Raw genomic sequence first — 24,791 nt, 5'->3', positions numbered from 1 at the left:
AGAGAAAACAAGCACAGAACATTTACAGTATTAAGGATATGACATTACACAATCATGAACCCATCAAACATACAATCATTACAATGTTCAATACTCACTATTAATCTCACACTCTTTCCAAATGATTCAGTGAGTCACTCCAGAACCCATATCCTAGAACGACCCACGGTTCAGTCACTTATCCGAATCTGAATGCTTGCCCCAAGGCAGCCTTATTTATCAGCTTCCAGCTTAAGGCCCTCCTCCAGAGAGTTCCAGCAAACCCGGAAGTTGTTATTACCCACAAAGCCCAGCGATCCAGCGATCTCTCCCATTTCCTGCCACAGTTGGCCAGACTGCATCTTTGCTATCTGTCCAGTCAACCATTTGGCTTTGTTCTCACACAAAGCCCTTGTCCCTTGTCTACAACCCTACTCCCGCCGGAATGTAGGGCTTCTTTGTTTAGAACCCCCAACTGGTAGTGGGGGTAGGAATTTATGACTTACAGAGACAGTGGCCTGCAACTGTCTACTTGGTTCCATCTAGACTTGACTTAATTAGAATATTTTGGTATATCCTAAAGAATTATAAAAGCACATTACTATGAACAATAATAATTCACTTTTCTCTAGCCCTATGGCTTGGATAATTGAACACCTCCCACCTGAGATAACTGAACCATGTTCAGTTCTCTCACAACCAACCTCTACTCACCATTTTTCGGTGAGCTTTTTTGGCTTCTTAAATCATGGCTTTGGGAAGTTCGATTTCATCTATGTAAACTGCTCTGATCCCACACTCATACAGGTTACATTCTCAACACAGTTTTCACTCATTGTCATTAAGTGGCTCTAAACCCATATTTTGGAATAATTTACAGTTCAACTTAACTTTCTCAATTTGTAATTTTTAAACTTTTTTAATAATCCAAATTGATTTTGGAAACCTTTCCTCCTCCCACTGTTTCCCTAGTAAGTCAATGTCCTATTTAGGGCATGTTGCCATGGCAATTGACATAGTAACTTGGGTAAAGGGTTTAAAAGATTTTAAAATGGCTGATCTACAATCTTACCTTTAAGAAACTTCACTCTGCATTTAAACTTCTAGCCCACATACCAAAATGCTTTTTATACAATCAACAAATTAGCAATTCAAAAAGGCCTGATTACTCAGAGTATGAGTTAACATCAGTTAAGAATAATTTTGTTGCATGGAAGTACATTCCAACTTATTGTTGCATTTTGACTTAGTGGCTTATTGTCGGCAGTAAATTAATACATTTCATTATGCAAGTTATTTCTTCTGGTAATATCTCAAACACTACAAATGATACATTCATTTACACAATATCTCTCGAAATTCCTAAGTAAACAGTCGCTCAAATAAGACATTTCGATTTTTTAGACACCACGTTGGCATCTTTTTCGCTTATTGTCCGCACTGCGTACCACTGTCCACAGCTAATAACTGGATAGACCTGTTAGTCAAGCCTGTTCGTTTGTCAGTGTCACTTTGCTGGCACCACCAGCCACCAGTGGAACTGCAATCCCACCACCAGCCCGCGCTGATGACTGTGGTGGGACAGTGCCTTTCTGCTTCACCTTTTCCTTCTTCCCTCGCAATTTCCCCACGACCCACCGGGCTGGTGCGAAGGGTTTACGTGGCTTGCAGGTTTCACATTTGCATTTTTTCAGGAGGTCAGGAGGCTTGCAGTTTTCACAATCGCAATTGACTGGTCTGGCTCTCGTCGCTACTGACCTCCCACCTTGGCCCAACAGGGCTTCAGGTTCGGGGCAAGGGCCACCTTTCTTAGGTGGTGCCACGCCGCTCTGCAGTGGTGTGATGTCGGTGTGTGAATTGGTGTCGGTCTTCCTCTCGGCTTTCTCCGTAGGCGTCTCTACTTCGACCGTCACGTCCCCCGCGGCGCCCTCTGGGTGGATTTCCTCTGCAGCTGTCTCTTCAGCAGCAGCAATACCGTCTGATGGCACTCTTCTGGCCACCAGTGGGACTGCAATGCCACCAACCCCCTTCTGGGGGCTCCTCTCAGCCCCCCCCGCAGAGGGGTGGAGAAGGGATAGTTTATCTTTAATCTTCACCTTCTTTTTTCTAGTTACAGCCCCACCAAAATAAAGCACTTTCTTTGCTTGGATTTTGGCGGTCAGAACTGTAAGGACCCGACGTTGCAATCCGCCCCTCTCTTTCCGAGCAGGCGCACGGATGCCAAGATTTACCCACTCAGACTTCTTTCTGAGGGGTTTTGGGGTAGCTGGTCCCCTCCCACCTTGGTTAAACGGGCGCTTGGAGCAAACGCCACCCTTGACAGGCCTGACTGGTCTGCTTTGGGCCATCTGCCTGCCACCTTTCTTAGACGGGCGCTTGGAGCGAACGCCACCCTTGCCAGGCGACTCAGCTTCCTTCTCGAACGCCACCGGTCCGCTGGTAGCTGGTCTCCTCCCACCTTTGTGAGACAGGCGCTTGGATGGACCCCCCGGTTGGCTGGTCCTTCGCCCTGGTGTGGTAGCGTCGACGTGCTTCTCCTCTGCGTTGAGTGGATTGGTGAAGACTTTCACCGCCGTGGCGACGTCCATTGAAGCGGCCTCCCTGGCGGTCTGCTCATCTGCGACGTTGGCTCCCTCTGGAACCTCCCCGGCGTGGTCTCCTCCCTCTTCAGCGTGGAATGGGGTCTCCCCTGCAGCTTCTCTCGCTTCTCTCGCGATCTCCAGTGGCACCTCCCCCGCCGCCGATGGCTCCTCTCCGCCGGCCGTCACGACCTCCTCGGCGCCTTCCCTGCGTGTCGTGATGAGGAGATATCCCTCCGCCGCGTTGTCCATCGAAGCTGCCTTCCTGGCGGTCTGCTCATCTGCGACGTTGGTTCCCTCTGGAACCTCCCTCTCGGCCTCCGCGTTCCCGGCGGCCTCCGCAGGAGCAGCTCTTTCGATCGCCAGTGGCACCTTTGCAGCTGCTCTCTCGATCGCAGCGTGGAATGGGGTCTCTCCTGGTTCAGTGACCTCCAGTCGCTGGCACCCCTCTGTGTTGAGTGGATTGGTGGCGACGTCTGTCGCAGCAGTGGCGTCCTCTGACGCCCTCGTGAAGAGTGGGTTGGTAGCGACGTCCTCTGGAACCTCCGTCGTGAAGAGTGGGTTGGAAGCGACGTCCTCTGCGCTTTCCCAGCGTGTCGTCATGAGGAGATATCCCTCCGCCGCGTTGTCCATCGAAGCTGCTCTCCTGGCTGCCAGTTCTGCGACCATCATGGCAGCAGCTGCTGGTCCATCTGTAGGTGTGACATCCCTACCCCCCTCCCTCACAGCAGGGAGTTCACCCACTTTGGGATGTGTGAAGCGGGACCCATATTCTTCCTGGGCCGCTTCAAACCAGACCTGCCTCAATGTTTCGTCATACTCTTGGCAACAGTCATTTTGCATCCTGCAGATCTCAGATGAACTTTCTTCATCAATTTCTAGTATGGCGATAGAATATGTAACAACCTTAAGGAATCTAGCTAATTCGGCTCTTAGCTCCCTTGCCGCCCTTTCTTTTGGTAAATCCAGCAGGACAATAAACTTTACTTCCCTCCTAAAAACTGCTTGAGCTGCTTCACACTTCCCTATTAACTCAACTAACACTTCCATCTCCCTTGTTTGGGTATAAGGTCTGTTAGTCTTAATTCAATGGGCTGTGACAGTAATCGTCAGTTATTTTTAGCAAGTAACAGTGTTGTTTCAGCCTTTAGCTATATAACAACAATAATTAATTAACACTGTGTTTAACCTGTAAAATAGCACCCACCCTATCAGCATTCCACGCAAGAAGCCTTTTAATGGTCTACTTACATTAGTTAATTTTGTTAATTAATACTGGATAGGATATATTTTGCTCTACCAATGTATATTCTAGTATTTAACCCACAATGATGACCATTGATCCACTGTTCTTGTAAACTAATCATCTAGTTACTCACAGTATTAGTCTATCATAAAGCCTGGTTAAACATTTAATTACTTGTAGCAACTTCTCCACCCCCTCTCAGTGGCTGTTAGCTTAGCACTGTGCTAGACAATGGAAGAGTTAGCTGGTGGCAATTTCCCCACCCCCTCTCAGTGGCTGTTAGCTTAGCACTGTGCTAGACAATGGAAAGTTAGCTGGTAGCAACCCCCACCCCCTCTGGTATGCTAACCAAACTTTTAACGGTAGCCTATAGCTACATAACCTGTGGTTAGCTTCTAGCTTCTCCCTCAGCTCCTTATCCTTAGCTCAGACAATAGAATCTGTTAGCACGCAGCATCCTCAAATCTACAGTCTTTTCTCCACAGTTTTCGCAAACTGTAGGGCTTTGTTACATAGCAACCTGGTTGAGTCTCTCCCCGGTAGGCTTCTCGTAGGCCCATACAGTATTCAATGCCTCGGTCCTTGCGTCACGCTGTAGGCCGCCGGCTCTGTCCTCTTCGCCTTTGTGGATTCGACCCTCTGCAGGCTGTGTTAGTTCCTTTGGTGCTGATAAAACCTATATTAAACCTGTCCCATAACCAGGCTAATAAGTATTTTATTTTGTTACAACTCACTTCTCATCTTAAAGAGACAGTGCGTCTTTCCTCCTAAGGCTATAGGAGATTTTTATGCTATGTTATCTCACTAGATAACACACATAAATCCAGCCTCTTAATGGTTCCTTTTCACCATCAGACTATTGGCAGGATTATACAATTATGTGATCCGCTTACAGGACTGACCTAATACCTTTCTAGATTCACATAGGCTCCAAGGGTTCATAATTGTTTAATTACTCTGTAACACTCAATTACTATGTAATTAATACTTAAACTCTGAAGGCCTTATTAAAAGCCAGCATAGTTTAATAACTGCGTAATTAAACGCTTTAAACTCAGAAAAGCCTCCCACAGAGGCATTAATAGTTCAATAACTCTGTAATAAGCGGAGTTCAAACACAGTGTCATTCGCTTATTAACCCTAAGATGTCCCCCACGAGGACACTACAGTCTTATTACTGTGTAACAAGCAGAGTTCCAATTACTAAACTCAGTTTAACCTAGGTAATTCTACTTTGACTCAAAATGCCTCCTCCGGGGGCATAAGAATAGTTTAATTACTGTTCATTTTTATAGTTAATCGTAGTTTCTGCTTTGTGCAGAGTTAAGCTACGGTTACTAGGCCCAATGAAAGGGTAGGTCAGAGTGTGGAGGGTCTAAGCAAATTACTCAAACTGGTGTCTTTTAAGGTATTTTATTACTAATCACAATTACAAACATATAACTCTATTCTAATACTTAGGTTGTTAGTTAGTTAGACCTTTAGGTCAGTTAGTAGCCTTTAGATCAGTTAGGTAATTAAACCTTAGAGAGAAAACAAGCACAGAACATTTACAGTATTAAGGATATGACATTACACAATCATGAACCCATCAAACATACAATCATTACAATGTTCAATACTCACTATTAATCTCACACTCTTTCCAAATGATTCAGTGAGTCACTCCAGAACCCATATCCTAGAACGACCCACGGTTCAGTCACTTATTCGAATCTGAATCTGCTAGCTCCAAAGCAGGGAATTTATCAACTTCTTGAATTAGGTCCTCCTACAGGGAGTTTCTAGCAAACAGGAAGCTCTGATTACCCACAAAGCCTTGCGATTGCCTGCTGCTTCCTGTCACAGCAAAGCAGACTGGCACCTTTGCTATCTGTCCAGTCAACCATTTGGCTTTGTTCTCACACAAAGCTTTTGTCTCTTATCTAGGGCCCTACCCCCGCCTAAGAATGGTAGGTTCCTTTGAGCAGCAGGGTGTCGTCTCGGTGCAGACACTCTACTGCTGCCTATTCTGTCACACTAGGCCCAACTTACATAGAACATTTTGGTATATCCTAAAGAATGATAAAAGCACATTACTATGAACAATAATAATTCACTTTTCTCTAGCCCTATGGCTTGGATAATTGAACAATAGTAATTGCATTAAAGTACAAGACACCTGATATACATGATTCCTGCACATTAACAAATGAAAACAATGAGTTTAACTCAAAGGTGCGATTTTTTATTTTGTTAAACTAAGTGTTCAATAGCTCTTTTTTTCTCCTTTTCTTTTTTGTAACAGGGGTCTCCCTGTATATCCAGCTCTTTAGTAAAGAGAACATGTTTTCAGGTCAGGATACCTATTGTATCCAATCAGAAGACAGAACTCATACAGGATACAGGATAACCAAGTTAAATTGGAAGTGACTAGTTGCATTGGTGTGGTCTGGCCTTAAGGTCCCAGAGATATCAAACTTTTTTTTTAATAAACCAGTGCTATTGAACACCCTTTACGTCTGAGTGTGGGTTTTACAAATATTTAACAAATTAAAAGCATTAAAAAAGTGCTTCTGACTAAACTCCATTGGATCCTCAAACTGTCAGACAAACCACCTAACTCCAAATTGTGTAGTTAAGTGGTTTGACCCCCATTGATTAGAATGACAAAGTCAGACATAAACGAATCTCCACATTTATGGTCAAAAACCTCCTAACCTCACTTGAGCTGTATTTGGATAAAGTGATGATAATATAAGGTCACATTCAAGTATCTGACAATGTATAAAGTCACCGTACTGACTTTGATGAGTGTTGTAAAAAAAAAAAATTCTTCATTTCCTGAAAAGTTAATATTTTGGACATAGCTGGTCTCTGCCCGACAGCAGAGATATCAAACTGGCGGTCGTGAAATTAAAAAGGCTGAGTCTAAACTATACAGGGACTCCAATCTACACTGTAGAATCCTTAACTCTGAGAATGTAAATTTTTTACATACATTCTAAGAAAATAGTGTCAGTGTCAACCTTGAAAGTTACACACAGAGTTCACGCACAGACATTTACATATTCATTACAACTGCTGATTTATTTTGAAGAATCACATTTACCTGCTTCCATTATTCATAACATGCAGCTACATAAAATAACCAATCATTAACATGAGAATCATTACATTCCTACAGTATTTTAAATTAAGTGTTCTTTAGTAATTTCTTTAAAGTACAAGATACTGACAATACAATATTGTCATTCCTATATATATACATGATTCCTGTGAATTAAACTTCAATGTACAGGCATAGACGCCGATACAATGGGGGCCTCTGGGCCTAAGCCCCCACCCGAAATGATCAGCCCCCACATGAATCTCAAATATCGAGGCCCAAATTAATTACCAATACAATAAAATAAAAAAAACATATAGACGGGGTGCAGCTCTGAAGGTGCAAATGCGAGCCTGTGAGAGAGCCGGCAACGCACCGTTAACACCTAGAGCAATAGCCCAGACAGAGTGCTAAAGGAGATTCAGCGGCCAGATGAATTTAATCATCAACCACCACCCCCCCCCCCCAATCCTTGAGGTTCATCAAGTTACATAGGCCACCTGACCTACTACTGACTGGGACCCTACAGATTATTTGAAAACCTTGCTGAGAGATCAAATTTTTCTGCCATTATTTGAATGCCATTATTTGAATGCCATTATTTTTTTAATTATACCTTCTCCTTATACGTAAAAGGATCCCTGGCTAATAAGCCTTATATGCCTTAATACATTATAATTGCCCTCTCTAACTAAAATGAAATGAAAATGAAAAACACCTTAGTTTCATTATTTTAGAAATAGTTTGAGCTGCATTCATGTCATGAAAGGTGCTATATAGATAAAGTCATTCAAGTAAAGACAAGTTGTCTGATTATTAAGTATAGCCTACTTACGTGTGGGGGAGTCTATGTAAAGCGCTTTTATATAAAAATAAATAATTAATTAATGGAAACAAAAATAAAAACAACAAATTAACAATGCAACTAAACAATAAGAAATATAATTACATTACAAAATCCACAGCACCTGGGCTCGGACAAATTGTTCTTTCTTTCCATTTTCTTTCTTCATTTTTAGCAATCCATGATGCACAAATAGCAGCACCGACTCCAGGGTGTGAAGCCACAGTCAACGAGAGAGACAGAGAGAGGGAGCGAGATGGTTCCTCCACAATTAAAATAGACACAAATATATTTAAAAAAAATCTATAAGCGTTCTGCTAGTGCTTGTTGCACGTTATCTTTCGTGAGATCATCAATAAATGTCTTCTTGCATAATGTCAGTGCAATGCCATTAATTAATTAGGCCTACTTTGTTGATATGGTGCTGAAATCTTGAAACATGCTGAAAAGTGAGTCGTGTGTCATAAAGACATTCATTGTAAAATCGTACCACTGTACTATTTGCAAACTGTAAATAAAGTAGTCAATGAAAAAACATGACTTTTTTTCCCAGTCGCGGCTTTTGGGGGACGGGTGGGGGGGCGGGGCGTGTGGGGGTAGAGTTGAACCCCCATGGCCGCGCACAAATATCGGCACCGCTGTGTACAGGAGTCATGTACATTGCAGGAGGAGAGATGATAAGAGGAGCAGAGTTTTTTCCATTATTATTAAGATAAGGACTGAAGTATGGATAGAGTTTATCAGTGAAGGTGCAGCCAGTGAAAGAGTAGATATGAACTCTGGTCTCCACATCATAAAAGCAGACCAGACCCTCCTCATAATCCACAAACACTCCCACTTTCTGGATCTTCTCTCTAACAGGGAGGGAGACAGAAGGGCCAGCAAGAGCCTTGTACTCATTTCCATTCCTCAACCATATAGACCAGTAACCATTGTTAGGGGTCAGTGTGATTGGATTCTCCTTCCTGTTGATGGACTCTCTGGCCACTCCTAAATCCCAGTCTGTCTTCTCTTTAACCTGAACCTCATAGTAAAACCTTCCTGAGGAGAAGCTTTGCCTTCCTAAGACAGAGGCTGATGAGTAGAATCTCTCTTTGTTGTCTGGGAGATTCTTCGATTTGTCTCCATCACTCACTTGCTTCCCATCCTCAGACAGGATGAGATAGGGATGTGCTGTACCAGGGTCCAGAGTTACATCCACTGCATATTGCTGGATTCTACTCAGCTCAACATCAAACAGCTTCTCCATCTCTTGACTGAGTGTCTTCTCCAGCTGAGCCACAGCTGTCCTCACAGTCCCCACAAACAAAGACGTATGAACATTGACCTTTGTCCAGTCCTTGATGGGTGGAGGAGTGTTGGTGGATGGTAAGTTCTGGAGGAGATGGAGGTGGTCTTCAGTGTGTGAGAGCTGCTTCAGCTCAGAGCTACTCTTCTCTAACTGAGTGATTTCCTGTTGCAGCTCTTTAATGAAGCCTTCAGCCTGTTTCTCTGTTGTTTTCTGCTTCTCTTCAATCACATCAATGAGCTCAGCCTGGCTTCTCTCAATACAGCTCACCAGAGCAGTGAAGACCTGCACACTATCTGCTATCTCTCTGTCTGCATCTTTCTTGCTGAGCTCTACTGAGTGTTTGACTTCCTGAATTTTCAGTTGTCTCTTCTGGATCATCTGCTGAACTGCAGCCTCCGTCTTTCCCAGCTCAGCCTTCTTTCCTTCATATGCTTCTTTCAGAGATACAATTTGATGTGATTTGTGGTCTAACTGAGTGCAGAACTGACAGACGCACATGTGGTCAGTCTTACAGAACAGCTCCAGAGGTCTGTCATGTTTCTTACACATAATGTCTTCCAGGTTCTTTACAGGGTTGATTAGTTTGTGTCGTTTTAACGTTGTGACCCTCAGATGAGGCTCCAGGTGAGTCTCACAGTAGGAGGTCAGACACACCAGGCAGGACTTCAGGGCTTTGAGTTTGGTCTCAGTACAGACGTCACAGGAGACTTCACCTGGTTTAGCAGGTTCTTGGTTTTGGCTGGAAGTTTCTTTCAGCTGCATTGACTCCCTGAACTGATCAGCCATCTCTGCGAGAACTTTATTAACAAAGACTTCTGGTCTCCAGAAGGTTTTGTTACACAAGGGACACTTAGACACATTAGTACTGTCCCAGTGTTTTGTGATACAGGTTTTGCAGTAGTTGTGTCCACATGGAGTGGTGATTGGATCAGTGAACACATCCAGACAGATAGAACACCAGAACTGCTCTTCAGAATGGAGACTGCTGGCAGACGCCATTTCTACACAATGAGTATATGAAAAACAAACAAACAAACAAACATTAGAAACGTATACCAAAAACCTTAAATTATAAAATATATTACATTATATCTATCTTTACATTAGAGAAACGTCATCCCTTCCGTCACCGGTGTCACTGACGCCATTTCATTGTTTCGGTATCAACACAACAACAACAAATCACATGTCACTACAGCTAGCCACAACGTGCGCGATTCATTTACGCATTGTTTCGTCTAGTTTTCATTGCTCACTACACATCTGCCCCCTCGGAGCATAACTAAGCTCGTCCAACGGCGACGACGACGTAATAACAACAAATATATCTGCAAGCAGCGATAATACGGGTCCAGTGAAGAGACCCAGGCTGATGTTGTCTGTTGAAGATCATAAACTGTTGCCTTCTGTCATGAACCAAGCCCCTGTTTCACCAACACTAAGATCACTCGTTCACAAACCATTTACCAATAGAGAAATTGTATGTCTCCTCGAAACCGAAACCAGTGAAAGCAGCCGATCTACAAGCTCAGAAACACGTTGCTATCTGAAAAGTTTTGAGATTGTAGATCGGCTATTTTCAGAATTAAGTAGGCTATGTCATACATACTCAAGGACCCCAACGGAAACAAGTCCACAAGGACTTTTTTGGTCGGACCTTTCAGACAAAAGTATTTTTAATGTAACTGTGTTGTTTTACATTCTTTTGCCTAATAAAAATTTCAATCAATCAATCATACATTGAAAAGACATGCTCTCAGATAAGCATTTCAGGTTATCTTTAATAATTGCACATGCAGTAATTGACACAATCATGTTGTGTGCAATGCAACTTTAATAAAGCCTGCATCAAGTGAGGTTTGAACTGGCGACCTTGAGGTTGTAAGGCACACGTTTAAGCGAGAATCCGAAAATCCGCCCCCAACGTTTTTTCTGCATAGGTCCAAAGTTCATGTGTAAAACGTTTCGTGCAGATTACTCAAAAATCCCAGGATGAGATAGGTTTGAACTTTTTTTCATATAATTGAAAATGGTGGGAGATCTAAAGGTCAGAGGTCAAAAGTCAGAGTGTGAAAGTTGTTCATCATGAGTGGACGCATGTGTGTATCGAAGTTGTATGGCTGTAGGTCAAACAGGGCATGAGTTGTACCTGTTCAAAGTTGGCCATTTCAATTGAGTGCTATAGCGCCATCTTTTGACGAAAGATTTTGAGATTTATTTTTTGATAGTTTTTCATGACATATGATCTATCATATGGCCGAGTTTCGTAAAAAGCGTATGCACGGTTCAGCCAGAACTGCGAAAAGTGGCAGAAGAAGAAAAATAATGCCCATATCAAAACGGAGCCATGCTGGCAGCCTGGCCCCGTAATAACAATAACGCTAATCTATTGGCTCGCCACCATTAGCCACGACGTCGCGGAGTAAACAAGCTACTGTAATCAGCTAACCCAGCCTCGGGCCAGCGACTAGACGCAAGTGTCGCGAAGCAACCCGCAGCTCTAGTACAATACATATAGTGTATTGAGAAACATAATGGACACACAAGTACTCTCTCTCTCTCTCTCTCTCTCTCTCTCTCTCTCTCTCTCTCTCTCTCTCTCTCACTGAAATACTTAATTCAAACAAATAGTACAATTTAACTAATGTTTGTCATGTTGTGTACGGAAAATCACATACAGTATATACTGTAGGCCTACTCACCTGTCAGTCCTTAAGTCTTCTCTGTTAATGATAAAATCCTGTTGATCCGAGGTTCATGTAGAGAATAATGATATCAGCTTTTTTTTTTGTGGTTCTGATTAATCATTAAGATGCTAGTCAACTTTGCTTCACAAGTTGTAAAAGTTAACCCTTCGCTGGACTTTTTCATGCTCTGAGCAGGTTGACAAATACAGAATAAAATGTTTAATTCATACAATATTTATATTCTATTATTACATCTTTTTTATAAGATGAATGAACAGTTGAAGAGTTGTTAAACTATAGCTTTTTTCCCTTTGTTGTCATACTTGCGTGCCACTTTAAACATTGCTTTTGTTATTTTATTATCATCAACCATGTTCTCGATCAAAGTCCTTAAGATATTGTTTTATAGCACATTTGCACGGGAGGCTGTCATGTAATGTGAAGTTTGACCTGAAGTAGATGTGTCTTCACAAAACGATTCAAGCTCCTATTTCCTCCTGTGTTTTCAGCTATATAAGATCTCTGTCGAGCAAGTTTATGTTGTTTGTCAAAAGGAGAGCTTGGGAACAGTGGAGTGTTCCATAAAGTGTTATAAAATGTCCATAAAAGTATATTACACCACTTAACAATCTGATGGCCAACTCCAAGGCACAATATAATATAGACATTTCCTAGAGCATCTTAAATGTTATGTTTTTTTGCAACATAATTTGCAACAGACTTTGTATCAGTTTTTAGTCGACAAGACAACTAGCATGCAGCATGGATCAATCATCATTTATGGACCTATTATCAGCTGCATACATACATCAAAGTAGATTTTATTTGCTTTGTCGTAATACATTGTCAGTGTTGTGCTGGTTGGAGAGACATTGTTTGTGAAATGTGTCCAACATTTGGTTCCAAAACCACAGTTTGAACCCTGTAGACACCATTCACACTGTCCACATCAAACATACATATTATATCACTCATTCAAAGGTGTCAACACAGCACTCATGGAATCCAGGGAGGAGGAAAATTATTGTACAACCGAGCCAAAAAACTGAAGCAGCATGTAGTGCCATCATGAGGCCCGAATGTGAAAGATTTGGGGTGGACGTTCTTCTTTGGCCTACTGGGAATGTCCATGCTAAATTGTGTTGTACACAGATGGATTGACAGGGGTGAAAACATAAAGTCCGCCTCCTGGCCTATTGGCCTGGCAGAGATAATAACAGCAGTGCAACTGTAATATTGTGGGTAGAATATTACTGACACAGCACATCATAAATGTCACATGATAAACCATGACACTTTCACCTCACCTTACTTCACCTACTTGACCATACAGTATTGTATACATTATTACCTATTTATTCATGCTTTCTACAAGGTCCTTTAGCACTTTCCTGCATGTCATTATAATGTTCAAAAATCATCACAGCATTTCAAATATTTTCTACATTTTCATAAATAGTGAAAACATCAGATCTGCAAGCTCACAACGATGCATTGTGAGCTTGCATTGTGAGCTTGTAGATCTGCTATTTTCACTGTTTATCACAAGACAAAGTATATAGAACTTTAGTTGTTAATATAAAGTGTTAAGACCAATACTACACCTGTGTGAACCTGGTATCAAGGACTGCACCACTTTACTGACCTCAAACTACAGTACACCACTGTTCTCAACGTGAGGTCTGGGGGCCAGTCTCCACAGCTCCTCGCGGCAGACTTCCGCATCATCACACGTTTTTTTTGTTTTTTTCCCCCCTTCTCCCGTGACGTATAAATGGTCCTCCTCCACATGTGGCCACACAAACAATGCTTCACAAGACCCTTCACAGCTAATAGAGAATTTTACATTTTAAGAATCGGTTCAGAATTGAATGAGTACGGCTATAGTTAAATGTGAACCTGTTTCTGCTATAAATATGCATCCACCGTTCTGCGCGCCCCTCGTCTGCGACGTTTCCTTTAAGCCACGCATCTACACTTCATGGAGTACATTTTTGTACTGGGGTTCAGGGGACTGTACGAGCAAAAAGGGACAGGTCAGGATTAAATTCATAAATGTAAGTTTTCTCATCCTGGCGCTTCATTCACTATTTCAGGAATAAATGGCTTTGCACAACAATGTTAACTATAAAGATAACGATGTGGCCATCCATCCACATTGATGAATTGTCTATTCTTATATTCTGTATTATTCTATACCTGCATATTATTCTATGCATGTATATTTTCATCCACGGCTCTGGTCCAGCTGTGTGAGACGTCATTTAAGTGATCGCGGAATTTGCCGTCGCTTTGAAATGACGCTGAGTGCATTCCGATCCTTTGAGGACCACTCCGTCCTCGCAAATAATCCTCGGCTCCTCGCAGGGGCGGGGCTTAGGCGCGAGTGGAGGAAGCGAGGGGAGTGAGCGAGTGACCGAGCTTTGGGGAATGGAATTTAGCTTGAGAGTGTACAATTGGAACCAAATGTACCGTTCATTTTGGTTCCATTAAAGAGAGAGTTAAATTAGCACTGAGCATTTTGCAGTGTCGATTGTGGTCCCAGATGATAAAAAATAGTATAAAATGGGGGTCCATGGTCGCATACATATCAAACTGGGGGTCCTTGACATTGAGAAGGGTGAGAATCACTGAACTAAACTAAACTGGGCCATCCATCTACACTGTAAAATCTGCAGTGCTCATTTAAGTCTAAGAATGTAATTCTTTTTTACATTCTCATGAGTTACAGACCCATAAGGGTCCATTTGGTCCCATTGTGGTCCCCGAACCAGATGTTGAGAAGTAGTGAACTACTAGACCATGGTGTCATAGTGAACAAATGAGGCAGTTTTGCCCACATGTAATAAACAGTACATATGATAAGATGCAGTGGTGGACAGTAACAAAGTACATTTACTTGAGTACTGTACTTAAGTAATTTCTTTTGAGTATCTGTACTTTACTTGAGTATTTGTAGGCTTACGTCTTCTCTGTTAATGAAACACAATCCTGTTGATGTGAGGTTTATGTACAGTAGAGAATATGATCTGAGCTGTAAGTAACACGGATGTGTTCTACTCCTGCTTCTGATATCATCACTGAGATGCCATTCAGCATTCCTTCATACCTTGTCAAAGTTAACTCTTTCATGCTGTGAGCAAGTTGACAATTGTAGATTGCAGGAGGTTAATCATTAACGGTAGGAGCCCGTTTTGGAAGAAAACAAATCCACAATGCATTAACCGTTAATGCATTGTGGATTTTCTTTTCTTTTTTTCTCCTCACTGTGAAGTCACTGTGACATAACACTGTGAAGTCATCCACTGTATACTGGCAGGTAGCATTAAATGTAGAGTGGTCCAAGTCTGTTCCCTGTTTGGGATTTCTATAATGCCAAGGTGAGTGGGTGCATATTATGGTATGGTCGCTCTGGATTGCTAAATGCCTACATTGTAAATTGGTTATTATAGAGATAGATATTTTTTTGCTTTTCAGGGGACAGTGTTACTTGGGGACAAGAGGAGATCAAGTTCTACCAGCTAAACTAGTTTTTTTGTTTGGTTGTCAAGGTAGCTTATATAGTTGTGGTTTCCATTTAAGGTGAACAAGGGCAGAAATTGTAAAATATAACTTCATATAATTTTATGTTTCACACACAAGGAAAAAGGAAGGTCTTATGCACACCTGTACAATCAACTCAGAGTCGGTGCGTAGGAAGGGATCAGACGTCTGAATACAATAAAATAATATGCCTGAAGAAGGTCTATAAAAATGTTGTCCTTATTGTGCGAGTGTAGACGGTATGTTTCACGCGCTAGATTATATTTTTCCTGAATTGTTTATGCATTCAAACCAACAAACATGTGGCAATATTTGAAATCAGGGGTCAACACTATTCCAGCGTATGATGAACATTTTCATCAATATAATTTTTTTTTGCCACAGACATACAACATAAGTGGTCAATAATATCACCAGAAATACATATCCCTATATGTTTACTGGTGGATTAGGGGGTCATACCTATGTTCCCCGGGTAGTAGGCCTAGTAAACAACTAGTCAACAATGTGCCATAGTGTTTATGCCAATGTAGGCTACTAGACATTTTATGATGATAATATCTCTGCATTAACCACTGAGCCGCTTAACCAGAAACAAATCTAAATTATTTTGAAAAAAGCCAATCTACAAACACATGTTTTTTTTCTCTTTTTTTTCCCCCCCATTTTTTCCCCAATTTTTCCAAAATTGGGACTCCAGGGTTAAAATGGCTAGCTATTATGAAGAAAACCTTCTGTCACTGTGAAGTCACTGTGACATAACTGTGAAGTCATCCACTGTATACTGGCAGGTGGCATTAAATGTAGAGTGGTCCAAGTCTGTTCCCTGTTTGGGATTTCTATAATTGGGTCTTATCAGTATTTCCATCCCACGTTACATGAGCAAAGGGCCACTTTGCTGCCAAGGTGAGTGGGTGCATGGTATGGTCACTCTGGATTGCTAAATGCCTAAATTGTAAATTGGTTATTATAGAGATAGATATTTTTTGGCTTTTCAGGGGACAGTGTTACTTGGGGACAAGAGGAGATCAAGTTCTACCAGCTAAACTAGTTTTTTTGTTTGGTTGTCAAGGTAGCTTATATAGTTGTGGTTTCCATTTAAGGTGAACAAGGGCAGAAATTGTAAAATATAACTTCATATAATTTTATGTTTCACACACAAGGAAAAAGGAAGGTCTTATGCACACCTGTACAATCAACTCAGAGTCGGTGCGTAGGAAGGGATCAGACGTCTGAATACAATAAAATAATATGCCTGAAGAAGGTCTATAAAAATGTTGTCCTTATTGTGCGAGTGTAGACGGTATGTTTCACGCGCTAGATTATATTTTTCCTGAATTGTTTATGCATTCAAACCAACAAACATGTGGCAATATTTGAAATCAGGGGTCAACACTATTCCAGCGTATGATGAACATTTTCATCAATATAATTTTTTTTTGCCACAGACATACAACATAAGTGGTCAATAATATCACCAGAAATACATATCCCTATATGTTTACTGGTGGATTAGGGGGTCATACCTATGTTCCCCGGGTAGTAGGCCTAGTAAACAACTAGTCAACAATGTGCCATAGTGTTTATGCCAATGTAGGCTACTAGACATTTTATGATGATAATATCTCTGCATTAACCACTGAGCCGCTTAACCAGAAACAAATCTAAATTATTTTGAAAAAAGCCAATCTACAAACACATGTTTTTTTTCTCTTTTTTTTCCCCCCCATTTTTTCCCCAATTTTTCCAAAATTGGGACTCCAGGGTTAAAATGGCTAGCTATTATGAAGAAAACCTTCTGTCACTGTGAAGTCACTGTGACATAACTGTGAAGTCATCCACTGTATACTGGCAGGTGGCATTAAATGTAGAGTGGTCCAAGTCTGTTCCCTGTTTGGGATTTCTATAATTGGGTCTTATCAGTATTTCCATCCCACGTTACATGAGCAAAGGGCCACTTTGCTGCCAAGGTGAGTGGGTGCATGGTATGGTCACTCTGGATTGCTAAATGCCTAAATTGTAAATTGGTTATTATAGAGATAGATATTTTTTGGCTTTTCAGGGGACAGTGTTACTTGGGGACAAGAGGAGATCAAGTTCTACCAGCTAAACTCGTTTTTTTTGTTTGGTTGTCAAGGTAGCTTATAGTTGTGGTTTCCATTTAAGGTGAACAAGTGTTCTATCTTGATGAGGAAGTCTTAGAACAATGGAACAAATACACGTGAGTCAAAACAGATGCATACATGATGAGTGATTAAAGGGCATGCAGGATTTAAAGGAATGCTGTGTCACAACTAGCTTGATGCAAGGGCTAACTATGATCAGAGGTGAGCAAACCTTTAGGTTGGAGGTCTGATGGTGAATTCGGACCCCTAGGCTGGGGGGTTGCAGACCCCCAGGTTTCTATGGACTATGGACACTTTCAAACACTTTCTCTCCACTGATGAAAATAAGCTTAAAGGAGTAGTTCACCCAAAAAATTACATATTTTCTATCTATTACACACCCATGAAGCCTCAAATTCATGGAGATTCTTTTGTTTTTGTCACATTCCTAAGCCACTAATTTGATGACCGGCGGTCTCTCCGGAAATATTACCATATTTCCGCTGGTAATCAAATTATTGGCTTAGGAATTTAGCAAAAACCAAAAAATCTCCATGAATTCAATGCTTCATGGGGTAATTGATAGAAAACAAGTAATTGTTTGGGTGAACTTTAACTTGTCCAGTTCTGCCCTCCTTTACCTTGGCAGCAAACAGCCCTTTCTCAGCAGATGACACGTGTTTTAGATTTTTCTTCCTGCACCATTTTTCACTGTAGTCACTCGCATACAGTTGATTTGAATTGTTTCATTGTCTGACGACACCTCAAACACTCCATTAATCAATTGTCTTTAAAACATTTTAAAAATAATCCATGTTTAGACATTTTCAGTGAATGAAGGCAGCTATTAGTAAACGTCACTTCTAGCTAACTTGTTGTCAACTGATGCAATCATGTCCAGGTACCACACGGCGCTCAGGTGGCGCAGTGCTAAAGTGCCTGCCCACTGTGGTCCATCTGGCCAGGCGGGGAGGGTGATATATCACTGCACGTAATCCAACAGGCTGGGGGCGGCACCTGTCAGCAGGGAGTGTTGAGTGGGAGGAGTAAGATGAAGGCTCTACATCATCCCTCACTGGCAGGTGAGTCAGTAGGATACAACAAGTGAAAAAACACACACAAAAATGTGTGGAAAAGGGGTGAAAAGCCAATAGAAAGAAGAAAATGTACAGGTACTGTAGCACAATACCACACGTCTCCTGCAACATATTAATGAGCATGACATCCAGACACTTTACAAGTCACCAGAATCATTCACATTTTTGTAAATATTTAGGATAGATATTTTTACATGATTATACAGACACGTTGATGACCCCTAGTTGAAATGATTGCATCCAACATAAAGGAAAAAATTAAAATCATAGCATTTTCAATTACAAAAGCAGAACAAGCTCATATCAAGACTCTTTGTGAGCTGGTATCGTTCGTCATGATGAGTTGATTGATTTTATTTGGTGATATCACATCAAAGAGCACTTTCCCGACATACAGTCATAGTATCTCCGTGGCTGGAAACACAATAAAGCCTGAGGGCTTATTTCCATTATGGTCCTCTTTAAAAAGAATAAATGGGAAAAAAATAAACAACATAACAAACAAAAACACAACAATTACATCAGACATGGAAGAAATGGGCCGTCAATGCAATTGAACCTATTTTTTACCTATAAATGACAGTGCAGTCACTGCATTTAACCTATCATAAATAAAGTGCTATGTACGTAACTACATAGTTCATAATAAAGTTCACAGTTTATCATTTAAAGTGTGTGGAATAAATATTAAAGTGCATAATTTAGCATTTAGTAACCTTTTGGGTAACTTGCAGCAGCAGGGCAAAGGGATTGTAGCCTTTATATTTTGACTAAAAGAAAATTAACCAGAAAAAAATTAAGAAGAAACAAAAAGGACCAGGATTTAGTTATTTTGAAGCCAGTTCTTAAAAGTGCTCAGAGAAGCACTTGTTTTCATTTCCTCAGGCAAATTGTTCCATTGCATTGCTGTGCTGTACAAGCTATTCTTACCCATGAGGTTTCTGAATTTACAAGGAACAAAGTCTGTTGGACTGCCTCGGGTGGAGTAGCCTTCCTGTGAGTCTCACCCACCAGTTTAAAGTAGTTCAACAGATACTTACCAGATACCATAATTATTACCGTTTTGAAAGTGAGCAGCATTTTCATATGCTGTTCGCTTCTCTACTGTTAACCAGTTCAGTTTTTTAAAGTGCTCCAACCCCAGTTGTTTACGTGGATGAATCTTGAGGATGCAACTGTGAGAGGCCAGTGTACCAGGAGGTGGCAGCGTAGTCAAAGTGACTCTGAAACAATCCCCCAGCCGAGATATGAAGTGTTGATTCCTCCAGGAAAGCAGATTTCCTAGCAAAGAATTTCATTGGTAGAGCTTGGTAACAGTGGAGTGCTCCATAAAGGGCTAGAAAAGGTCCATACAACTGTATTACACCACTTTACAATCTGATGGCCAACTCCAAGGTACAATATGATAGACATTTCCTATAGCATCTTAAGTTTTTGTTTTTTATATCAGTTAAATTACTAGACCAGGTGTTCTCAACCTTTGTAACTCAAGACCAACCTGCCAAGATTGTTAGGGCCCACATACTGTAGCCAAATAAATGTATTACTTATATAAAATAAATAAAGGGGCATTATTCTGCTGAAAAATAGGAGTCTAAAATTAAAGAAACACATAGAAAACAGCCAAAACTGAACTTACAATCTCTCTTTTATTTTTTTTATTAATAAGGTGCTCTGAGGCCCACCTGTTGAATATGGCTGGACTAGACAACTAGCATGCAGCATGGCTGTACTTCAGACACGTAAAATTAAGTTATTTGTGTTTGGATAGGTATAAAACACAAATGTTATGGTACAACAGTTAAATGGCTTGATTTGAAACGACGACTGATGACTCTAAATGTGTGTATAAATGAACCATTCAATATACACATTTGTTTTCTTAAATGAAAGTGAACCTTTTTCATGTAAAGCAGAGGATTATGCTTAATTATTACTCCGATCTACAAGCTCACAACACGTCACATACCGATGCATTGTGAGCTTGTGGATCAGCTATTTTTGGCATGTGACTCTGTTGTAGGGTGAAGTATGAAGCTTTCATACAGACTAATCTGTGTGACTGACAAGAGAGATGATCAGAGGAGCAGAGTTTATACCATTATTATTAAGATAAGGATTGAAGTACGGATAGTGGTTCTCAGTGAAGGTGCAACCAGTGAAAGAGTAGTGATGAACTCTGGTCTCCGCATCATAAAAGGAGACCAGACCCTCCTCATAATCCACAAACACTCCCACTTTCTGGACCTTCTCTCTTACAGGGAAGAGGACAGAAGGGCCAGCACGAGCCTTGTAATTTCCATTCCTCGACACTATAGTCCAGTAACCGTTGTTGGGGCTCAGTGGGATTGAATTAATCTTCCTGTTGATGGACTCTCTGGCCACTCCTAAAACCCAGTCCGTTTTTTCTTTAACCTGAACCTCATAGTAAAATCTTCCTGAGGAGAATCTTTGTTTTCCTAAGACACAGACACCTGCAGAGAATCTCTCTTTGTTGTTTGGGAGTTTCATCTTCTTGTCTCCATGACTCACTTGCTTCCCATCCTCAGACAGGATGAGATCACAATGTGCTGTATCAGAGTCCATAGTTACAACCACTGCATATTGCTGGATCCTCCTCAGCTCAGCATCACACAGCTTCTCCATCTCTTGACTGAGTGTCTTCTCCAGCTGAGCCACAGCTGTCCTCACAGTCCCCATATATGAAGGCTGACGGACATTGACCTTTGTCCAGTCCTTGATGTGTGGATGAGTGTTGATGCATGGGAAGTTCTGGAGGAGATGGAGGTGGTCTTCAGTGTGTGAGAGCTGCTTCAGCTCAGAGCTTCTCTTCTCTAACTGAGTGATTTCCCGTTGAAGCTCTTTAATGAAGCCTTCAGCCTGTTTCTCTGTTGCTTTCTGCTTCTTTTCAATCACATCAATAAGCTCAGCCTGGCTTCCCTCAATGCAGCTCACCAGAGCAGTGAAGATCTGAACACTGTCTGCTATCTTACTATCTGCATCTTTCTTGCTGAGCTCTACTGAGTGTTTGACTTCCCGAATCTTCAGTTGTCTCCCATGGATCATCTGTTGAACTTCAGCCTCTGTCTTTCCCAGCTCAGCCTTCTTTCCTTCATATTCTTCTTTCAGAGATACAAATTGATGTGACTAATGGTCTAACTGAGTGCAGAGCAGACAAACACACACGTGGTCAGTCTTACAGAACAGCTCCAGAGGTCTGTCATGTTTTTTACACATGATGTCTTCCAGGTTCTTTACAGGGTCGATTAGTTTGTGTCGTTTTAATGTTGTGACTCTCAGATGAGTCTCCAGGTGAGTCTCACAGTAGGAGGTCAGACACACCAGGCAGGACTTCAGGGCCTTGAGTTTGATCTCAGTACAGATGTCACAGGAGACTTCATCTGGTTTAGCAGCTTCTTGGTTTTTGCTGGAAGTTTCTTTCAGCTGCTTTGACTTCCTGAACTGATCAGCCATCTCTGCCAGAACTTTATTAACAAAGACTTCTGGTCTCCTATAGAAGGTTTCGTTACATAATGGACACTTAGACACATCAGTACTGTCCCAGTGATGTGTGATACAGGTTTTGCAGTAGTTGTGTCCACATGGAGTGGTGATTGGATCAGTGAACACATCCAGACAGATAGAACACAGGAACTGCTCTTCAGACAGGAGAATACTGGCAGATGCCATTTCTACACACTGAGTATTATGTAAAACAAACAAACAAACAAAAATGAGAAACGTATACCAAAACGGTATAAAGGAGTAGTTCACCCAAAAAAATACTTATTTTCTATCAATTACACACCCTATGAAGCATTGAATTAACAGAGATTTTTCAGTTTTGTCTCATTACTGAGCCAATAATTTGATGATAATAATAAAGATGCTTATGTATCCGGTAGGAGACACAAAGAAGACTTTAATTGTATCTCCTACTGGATAGACCGCCGGTAATAAAATTATTGGCTTAGGAATGCGACAAAAAACTAAAACATCTCCATTAATTCAATGCTTCTTAGGGTGTGTAATTGATAGGAAATAAGTAATTATTTGGGTGAACTACTCCTTTAAATTATGAAATATATTACAGTATACAATACATAGTGTATTGAGAAACATAATGGACACACACATACTCTCTCTCTCACTGAAATACTTAATTCAAACAAGTAGTACAACTGTGGAATTTCACACATTTTTGTCATGTTGTGTACTGGAAATCACATATATACTGTACTCACCTGTCTGTCCTTAAGTCTTCTCTGTTAATGATATAACCTTGTTGATCCGAGGTTCATGTAGAGAATAATGATATCTGCTTTTATTGTGCTTCTTATGAGTCATTAAGATGACAGTCAACTTCACTTCACAACTTGTAAAAGTTAACCCTTCGCTGGACTCTTTCATGCTGTGAGCAGGTTGACAAAACAGAATTAAAATGTTAATTCTATTTCTATAAACAAATATTCTTATGTGGTGAATAGAATATTTTCTGAAGAGCTGAAGAGTTGTTCAACTATTGCCCTTTCCCCCTCTGTGGTCATACAGTACTTGCGTACCACTTTAAACAATGATTGCTTGGTTTATCATCAGCCATGTTCTCGATCAAAGTCCTAAAGGGACATTTCGCCGATTTTGCATCAAACCCCTATTTTTATGAAGTCTAGGACCCATAAACAAACCTGGTGTGTTTTTTGTGTTTTATCTGTACTTTTAGATTTGTATCCATGTCACAGGCATCTCTGCGTCAAATGACGCAGAGATGCTTTATCTCACCTTATTTCCGCACTACATGACTGCAGGTGACATAGCTCAAAGGACCGGCCCCGAAGGTGTCGCCCTATCATTTTGTTCAACCTTCTTTCCCCACTCAGCCACTCCCATTAGCTGCGGCCGCTGCTGCTCATGCAGCCAGCGGGCAGCCCCCCCCCCCCGCCACGGCCGCCGCTGGGGATTTTAGACAGAACAGAACACAGAAAACCAAACTGCACATATGTTTGTTCGCGGAGTGGCATGCATTGGTTTGGTTCGGATCGGGGGGGGGGGGGGGGGGGGGGTTTGGGGGGTTCCCCCCCCCAACTGTCTTCTGAAAACTCGGAAGACAGTTGACTGGCAGTCAATGACTGGCTGGTGGCTGCTATTTATGTTATCAAATCAAACACTACATAATGTTATATCATTGCCCTAAATGGCGAGATATTAACAAAGGAAGGATGATTAAAAAATCATTATGTCTGTCTGTATAAGAAATGACTTTGTACAGGTGGAAAACTTTAGTTAAACTTGCAGAGTGACGCATTACTTTACCTGAGTTACATCTTCTGATAGTTGTACTTGAATGTTGACATGAAATAATAATCCTGTTTAGTGTTTCATTAGAGCCAGCGTGAAAAAAATCCAAATACAGCGTGGAGTGACGGCGCTGGTAAACAAACACTGATGAAAGGCTAGGATCACAATACCAAGGATTCGACAGTGATGTCACTACTATGCTACACGGAAGTAGAACGGCATAAAGATACCAAGGATTTGTCGAATACGCCTCTTCTGACTTCCAGTGTTGACAGATATTGTGAGAGAATAAGTAACCTATGAAAACAAGCCCAAAAAAAGATAACTATAGGCCAATAGCACTTTAAACCTAGACATGGGATATTATATATTTGAAAATTGCCGATCTACAAGCTCACAACGCTTCGCGATGTTACCCATTGTGAGCTTGTAGATCTGCTATTTTCCAAAAAATATTGAGGGGGAAAAAAAGTGCAAAATTTGGAATATTTTTTAATCATTTTAACAACACATATTTGGTAGGGGCTCCCTGGCACAACTTATAATTTCAGGTGGGGGTCCGTGGAAAAATACGTGTTTGAGAACCACTGGTTTAAACAACAATCAAAACATTTGGATACAAGCCCAAATATCAACTACATTTTAGAAAGAAGCCGCTTATAATAAGCAGACATGGCAACACTGTCGAACACTGGTACACATGTTGTGTGTTGTTGTTGAAGATCACACCCACACGCAGCCTCCACTCCCCACAAGGAGGGGCAGTGCACCAAAGCATTATGGTCATTGTAGTATTGCAGCAGTCCAGTCAAACCCTATAGTCAAACACACAGATTTCATTATTTTTCTGGCCATAGGGTGCAAATTTTAAATTGTGCTACTGATATCTACTACAAATACTATTAACATTGAGTGATTGCAGTTTCTTCCAGGGGTGAAATGCTCCTTTAAAATATTGCCTTATAGCACCTTGCTGTCTGCACTGGAGGCTGTCATATACTGTGAAGTTTGACCTGAAGTAGATGAATAATTGAAGC

General features: G+C 41.2%; 1 pseudogene across 1 annotated transcript; it reads right to left on the bottom strand.

Annotated features, from left to right (window-relative positions):
• Positions 1-212: 212 nt before the first annotated feature.
• Positions 213-22,149, bottom strand: LOC308095696 (annotated as a pseudogene). Its single transcript has 4 exons — positions 20,698-22,149; positions 8,396-10,026; positions 1,581-1,971; positions 213-350 (listed from the first exon to the last, which is right to left on the bottom strand). The product of its transcript is annotated as an uncharacterized misc_RNA (transcript).
• Between the last annotated feature and the right edge of the window lie 2,642 nt (positions 22,150-24,791).

Source organism: Gymnoscopelus braueri (assembly GCF_963280865.1).
Source record: "Gymnoscopelus braueri genome assembly, chromosome: 11".
In the NCBI taxonomy this organism is placed as follows: Eukaryota; Metazoa; Chordata; class Actinopteri; order Myctophiformes; family Myctophidae; genus Gymnoscopelus; species Gymnoscopelus braueri.
Note: the sequence above shows the minus strand (reverse complement) of the source record. Positions and strands in the feature narration are given on the sequence as shown.